Genomic DNA, 8,059 nt, shown 5'->3' with positions numbered 1-8,059 from the left:
TGTTACAGCTGCTATAGTCCCCAAGACAGAACATATAAAATAGGATATTGTCACAGCATTTCGAGAAATAGCACATGTATTATTCATGTCAATCTATTATCAGAGAAGGCCGAATCTGTCCATTCAAAGTAGCATTAATTTAGAAATATGCACAGTGACTTGTCCGGTGAAGTCGTCTCTTGACAACAGCCTCCTTTTAAATAGCAGAATCCTCTCTCTTAACATATTCATTACAGAGTGGTGACGGTGACTGTATACGCCCTCTTAGTGTGAGTGTAAACACATGACGTCAACTGTAATGAAAGAAATGGCTGCAGCTCATTGAAAGCATGATTTACATTATCATTCTTTTAGCAAAACTTAACTGCTGCAATTACACCAGTTTTTTCCCGTTTTTGAGTCCCCATACCTCTTTATAATATATTGATTATTCAAGGCCAGCTGGATCACCTTGGTCCCCTTTGCTAGAACTGTAACTTGCAGCCTGCTGCATTGTAAGGTCCATGAACTAGTATCAACAAGGCAAGTTTATTTTAGAGCACAATTTATATACAAGGCAATTCAAAGTGCGTCACAGTTGCATAAAATTTCAAGCGAGCTGATCAAATCAATTCATCAACATAAAAAAAAAAAGCTGATAAAATACTTTCAGTTGTCATACGCACGGGTAAAAATCACAATCAGAATTGTTTTATAGGCCATTGTTATGAACAGGTTCATAACAAGGATTTTTTATTTTGGTTCAACATGAAGCTCACAGGACGACTGAGTGGATTGGACCAACTCTACAGTGAAAATAACAGAGCAGAGACTGGATTTCACCACAACAGCGAACGAGTTTGCTGAGCAGAAGGCCCACAAAGTTCTGACGGGTGAGTGCAAGTTTTTTACTGCAAGTGATCGGCTTGTCACCTTATTGTGGTGTGGCTTCTGTGCCATATAGGCTATGTGTCTGTTTGCTTTCTGATCAGGCCATTGTTGTGCTGTAACTTACAGCCTGTGCTAACGTGGTGTGTTCGGTTAAACTGTTTTGTTTGCGTTCTGTTTGTGATCGTGGGCTGTGTGCAGGTTACGAATATACCATTGTCCATGGCACTAATGATCGTGTGTGCATTCTTCTTTCCCTCTGTGGTCAAATGTGTGTGTGTTGAGAGATGTAGGGATGAAAATTGTCACTGTGCATGTGTCACTCGTTTTCGGCCCTTGGGCTGTAGAGTTAGGCACTATGGGAAGTGGATTTATGCTTGTTGTCGCACACGGATGGACCCCCTCGAATATTGACTGTTATTTTGTACACTGTTCATGACTATGTCTTTCTTGATTGCGACGGCTGAATTGAGACCACTGTGGAGCTGCTTTTTAATTTTGTTGTGTGTTGTATAATGACAATAAAGGAGACTGATTCAGTGACATCGTGTGTCTACAGGCCCATGTTCACCTGCCATCAGTGACACATAGATCTTAGTGTCATCTACATTTGTGGTAAGACACATTATTGCTGTTTATTAGCTGAAACTTGAATAAGAGTGGGCCCAAGATTGGCCCTGGGGGACTCCACAGGTAATGGCAATTTTATCTTAGTGTGGTAGTATTGCCTGCAGGCAGGCTCTGCCACGTAAATGTTTCGTTTTTACTATTGGCTTTGTGCCTTTGCGTCGCCCTATAAATAGTGCGTGGTTTAGGTTACGCGCCCTCTGACCTCTCACTTCCGTCCCTGGTCTCCGGGCCATCCGGTTCGAGCGCTCAGTCATGTCTGCGCAGGTAACGTCAACCCGAAAAATTAATGCGTTTTAATGCTAAATTAGTCCTAATACAGAGCTTCTCCGCTACTTAGCATGTCGGTGCCGCTGGTATCTGGTGCGCTGGTTACATCGTCCCATCTTCCGTTGCTTGTGTGGGAGCTGTGGTAGCTCGGCGTGGCGTCCGCCTAAAGCTCCGTCCACTGACAGCCTAGGATCCGCTCGTTTTGTTAGCAGCTTCAGGCATGGAAACAGCTGCTGTCTTGTCTGGTCCTCTCTCTTCGCCCTGGAACAAGTGCAACCGAATGACTACGAAATTGATTTGTGTATTGAAGTAACGAAAACCTGGTACTGGATAAAGGACTGAAATAATGGACAAGTGGTACAGAACTTGCATTAACCCCTTAACGCCTATTGGTGTAAATCGGCAACATACCTCTTCTTGCCAGACTGTGGCTAAAATAACGCACGTTTTCCCTTGATACCTGTTTGCGCACATCCATGCCGTACCTGGAACGTTTTGCAAGCACTAGTTTCTCGTAGGACCGGTCAGAGAAGGAACCACAACCGGGTCATGGTAGCTATTTAGCGGAAATAGCATTTCTGCAAATTGAGGCAGCAACTTTGATGAAATCTTCAAATGTAAATTGTGTTGTGCTAAAATAAAATAATGTAGCAGCTCCTTGTTTCCATCTTTAGATTATTGATTGGAATGAACTTTGTGTGATAGATTTTTTTTTTTGTTATTTGAAGATTTTGGTACGTTGTAAATCGGCAACATCAGGCCATAAAGGAAAACAGCAGTAGCTCCATCTGGTGGCCACAGTGACCACATTTTAGTAGTATTTAGATGTATTACAGTGCTAAAACGTTTTTTAGAACATGCCATTTTAGTGAAATTCTATAATCATTGTAACAATAACATACAAGGATATAAAAAAAAAAGTTATCCCTTTTTTTACACAGAACAAAATGAAACCGGTGGTGTTGTTTGCACCACAAGGTGGACCTACTGGACCACAAACAAGAGTTCCACGTCCGAAAATAATGTGCAATTATAATATAATAATATTATTTGCAAATAAGTAATGGTAAATAGAGGTATCTGATGTACAATGTATTAGAAAACCTCAGGAAAGGGAGCAAAATCTAATAATTAGTCATAAAAATTGTAGATATTTTGAAGATAAATTGTCTGCACCTTTATAAAGTGCTTTTTTTTCTCCTCCCTACATCAGGTGATGAAGCAGCAGCAGCAGGGAAGGCACTGATGACAGGAACAGCAGTAATGAAGATGTTACTGAAAATCCTGATGCCCTTCCTGTTACCAGTGCTGCTGCTGCAGGACGGCACCAGCTGCTCAAAATCAACACTTTACAAGTATTTAGTGAAAAGCCTTAGCTCTGTTTACTGTACTAATATCCTAACCTGAATACACAAGTGCTCAGTGTATCTTACAGTGCATTTACATTTGTAATAATTGTGAATAAATACATTTTGTCATTTTAATACATTTACAACTTTTGCCTGTTGTTGTCAAATTACAACATACCCAAAATTGCATTTATGCCTGTTGTTGCCGATTTGCAACATACCTAAAACTATATCTATACTATGTGCGACATAAAAATTTACAATCTTCACTTAATTTAGCATCAGCTTGAAAGCAAAAACACTGATAATTTTTGTATATAATGGGAAATTAGTTCAGGCGTTAAGGGGTTAAAGGTAACAAATTGTGCGCTTCGAAATGGAACTCAACACAAATAGATGTTTTAACTTATAGATAAATAAAGCAATCTTTTGTAATATGAACATTGCCTGCCTGTCATTTTACATTAGAACGAACCTGTGGCCTTGTGCTTTGTCTGTCTGTATTTAGTAAAATCTCCAGGTGAAACTCCTGGGGTGGCGTTGTGGCATTTTAAAGCTAGAGTAAAATCGAAGTCAACCCTCGCCTTGCCACATTAGACACAGTTGCAAATATATACATATGCATTCAAAATTAACAGTTGAGGAGGCCAACAAAGGTCTTTCCTTCACCTTTTTCTACAGTGGTTGGTGTAAATAATCATATTTCTTTGAGTTACACATAAAGTAGGAGTTTTTAACCCGGATGCTTGAACAATTAACTGTGAATCTTTCTTGTAGTTCATTTATTTGTCCTGATTTGAAAATGCCTTTATTTGTATTGTCGGATTTATTCATCCATAAAGTAGTTTTGTAAATTAAAATAAAGTGTCACTGTGCCTCAAATGTTGCCTTAATAAAAAAAAAAAAAAACCTTCTTACAAGTAGAGCACATTTTATTTTGCATCTTGAGAATTTTAGGGGGAAAGTTTTTTATTTTTTTGGGAGTACTTTAGAAACTTTTTGGATACTCGGCTTACCTTTAAAGACAGTGCCTCAGCATCCAGAGCTTTCACCAGTGCAGAAAAAACCCCTCAATATTTAGAATTGTTTCACTTTCTTGTTTTATGTCATTTCACTGCGACCATTTGAAAGTTTTATCCACTGAACACTGAAACTTTCACTATAAAAATAAAAAACATCCAGTTACTTTTGTTTGAACATACATTTTTTCTGTCAGTGCATGCTGAAGATTTTCTACCACCAATAATCAGCAATCAATTTGTATAAATGTGTCAAAAGAATAAGTAGGATAGTACAATGTTAGGCCTAATTCTTCTGGTTTAAGAAGTACAGTATCTGACATGAAGCTAAGACAGCTTTGCGTGAGTTAGGTTCTTGTGAAATATTTTCCCAGACAGGATCATTCTGAAAGCAGACCTAAACCAGCTGTAAAAGAAGCCATAGATGAACGGGTTGAGCATTGAGTTTGACCATCCAAACCATTTAAATATCTCAACAACAAATACAGGAATGACATTGTTTGTCAATGGCAAAGAAGTGACGCACAGAGAGTAGGGAGTCCAGCAGAGGAGAAACACTCCCATCACTATGGCCAGAGTGCGCGTCGCTTTTTTCTCTGTCTTTCTCACCCCAGACTTTGACGTCTGGATGCTGCGTGCTTGTCTGTTTGCTGTAAAGAAAATCTTTGTGTAAATTGCGACTAACATGAGAGCAGGGACGAAATAACAGGAGACAGCGCCAATCATAGATACATTTAGGCTCTGGAAAAAAACACATCTCTGTGAGTTTCCACCTTTCTTTCCCCAGACGGGGATGACAACTCCACTAAATGTTGACAACGTCCATGTCACCAAAACCATGATTACAATGATATGCACATTGATTCTGGTTCTGTAGCTCAGAGGGTGACATACGGCATAGTATCGGTCAATAGAGATGAAACACAAATTAAATATTGATGAAAGGCAAAGCAGAATGTCAAAAACACCCCTGATTTTACAGAGGATTTCTTGTAGATACCAACATGGGTTCACAAATAGGAAAATGCTGAAAGGTACAACAATGAGTCCTACTAAAAAGTCAGAAACAGCCAGAGAGAGGACCAGGTAGTTAGTCGGTGTGTGAAGTTGTCGGAAGTAAATAATAGCCAGTATGACGAGCAGGTTACCGCACACTGTTACAGCTGCTATAGTCCCCAAGACAGAACATATAAAATAGGATATTGTCACAGCATTTCGAGAAATAGCACATGTATTATTCATGTCAATCTATTATCAGAGAAGGCCGAATCGGTCCATTCAAAGTAGCATTAATTTAGAAATATGCACAGTGACTTGTCCTGTGAAGTCGTCTCTTGACAACAGCCTCCTTTTAAATAGCAGAATCCTATCTCTTAACATATTCATTACAGAGTGGTGACGGTGACTGTATACGCCCACTTAGTGTGAGTGTAAACACATGACGTCAACTGTAATGAAAGAAATGGCTGCAGCTCATTGAAAGCATGAATTATATTATCATTCTTTTAGCAAAACTTAACTGCTGCAATTACACCAGTTTTTTCCCGTTTTTGAGTCCCCATACCTCTTCATAATATATTGATTCTTCAAGGCCAGCTGGATCACCTTGGTCCCCTTTGCTAGAACTGTAACTTGCAGCCTGCTGCATTGTAAGGTCCATGAACTAGTATCAACAAGGCAAGTTTAATTTAGAGCACAATTTATATACAAGGCAATTCAAAGTGCGTCACAGTTGCATACAACTTCAAGCAAGCTGATCAAATCAATTCATCAACATTAAAAAAAAAAGCTGATAAAATACTTGCAGTTGTCATACGCACGGGTAAAAATCACAATCAGAATTGTTTTATTGGCCATTGTTATGAACAGGTTCATAACAAGGATTTTTTTATTTTGGTTCAACATGAAGCTCACAGGACGACTGAGTGGATTGGACCAACTCTACAGTGAAAATAACAGAGCAGAAACTGGATTTCACCACAATAGTGAACGAGTTTGCTGAGCAGAAGGCACACAAAGTTCTGACGGGTGAGTACAAGTTTTTTTACTGCAAGTGATCGGCTTGTCACCTTATTGTGGTGTGGCTTCTGTGCCATATAGGCTATGTGTCTGTTTGCTTTCTGATGAGGCCACTGTTGTGCTGTAACTTACAGCCTGTGCTAACGTGGTGTGTTCAGTTGAACTGTTTTGTTTGCGTTCTGTTTGTGATCGTGGGCTGTGTGCAGGTTACGCATATACCATTGTCCATGGCACTAATGATCGTGTGTGCATTCTTCTTTCCCTCTGTGGTCAAATGTGTGTGTGTTGAGAGATGTGGAGATGAAAATTGTCACTGTGCATGTGTCACTCGTTTTTGGCCCTTGGGCTGTAGAGTTAGGCACTATGGGAAGTGGATTTATGCTTGTTGTCGCACACGGATGGACCCCCCCGAATATTGACTGTTGTTTTGTACACTGTTCATGACTATTTCTTTTTGATTGCGAGGGCTGATTTGAGACCACTGTGGAGCTGCTTTTTTAATTTTGTTGTGTGTTGTATAATGACAATAAAGGAGACTGATTCAGTGACATAGTGTGTAGGGAGGCACCGATACCACTTTTTGTAAAACCGATACGAGTACGAGTACTTGGATTTAAGTACTCGCCGATACCGAATACCGATACGAGTACAAGGCATTTTCTTTAACATTCTTACTTTTTTCACAGCAGATTGGTTTGTAATTAATAAATTTACTCATTTGCTACACTTTTAAGAGCAGTGATAGTAGAATTGTGCTGATGCCATTTATTTTTTGTTTTCATTCAATATAATTTTTAATTTGTATTGCTCTGTCCATCATAGACAGAAAAGCCCATGTCCAAAAGCTCCCCAATGCCTGAGCTTTATTCATTTAAGTATTTTTATTTAACAATAGTATTGAGATGTTACTTAAATGGTCTCTTTTCGTCTTTACTTCAGCTCCGTGTGTATTTTCTCGTGTGTTTGTAGTAACTTAGCGAGTAGCTACAGTGTTTTCATTGTTCTGCTGCAGCTCATTTTCGCTCAATATAAACATGTTGTATGTCTTTATGTTGGATTTTCTCAGGACTTTTTAGTCGCTGGGTTAGTTTTTCAGATGAATAAACCCCTGGGCATAAAACGGCGTCAGAATGGCCAAAACCGCTAGCCACGAGTTAGCAACGTTAGCCTGTATGTTGTAAACACTGCAGACGCTGCAGCACTAACAACATTAAGCTCTGGTTAAATCCAGCTCAGACTCTGATTTAGAGAGCGCAGTCTGTAATAAAGTCAGCTCTATGTGGATTATTGTATTTCCACTAAACAATTCTCCAGTTTGTTGCTTCTTCTCTCCTCAGCTGAGAGCTGCGTCTCGTAGCTGCGCTGGCCGCACGTCAAATGGTATCGTTTCTGGTATCGGGACCTCATGAATGAGTACGAGTATGAGTACAAGCATGTGGCATTGGCCCGATACCCGATGCTGGTATCGGTATCGGTGCATCCCTAATAGTGTGTCTACAGGCCCATGTTCACCTGCCATCAGTGACACATAGATCGTAGTGTCATCCACATAGTTGTTGTAAGACACATTATTGCTGTTTATTAGCTGAAACTTGAATAAGAGTGGTCCCAAGATTGGCCCTGGGGGACTCTACAGGTAATGGCAATTTTATCTTAGACACAGTTGAAAATTTCGACAAAGCACGTCCTGTTCTCGGGATAGGACTTGAACCAGTTCATAGCAGTACCAGAGATTCTCACCCAGTTTTCAAACCTATGAAGTAAGAGCCCGTGGTCCACTGTATCAGACAAAAAAGTGCTGTACAAGGTACAAGCATATTTATTCACATATGCATTCAAAATTAAATGTTGAGGAGGCAACAAAGGTCTTTCCTTCACCTTTTTCTACAGTGGTTGGTGTAAATAATC

The sequence above is a fragment of the Gobius niger genome (assembly GCF_951799975.1).
Source record: "Gobius niger genome assembly, chromosome: 15".
In the NCBI taxonomy this organism is placed as follows: domain Eukaryota; kingdom Metazoa; phylum Chordata; class Actinopteri; order Gobiiformes; family Gobiidae; genus Gobius; species Gobius niger.
The sequence above is the reverse complement of the archived record's forward strand: the minus strand, read 5'-3'. Positions refer to the sequence as shown.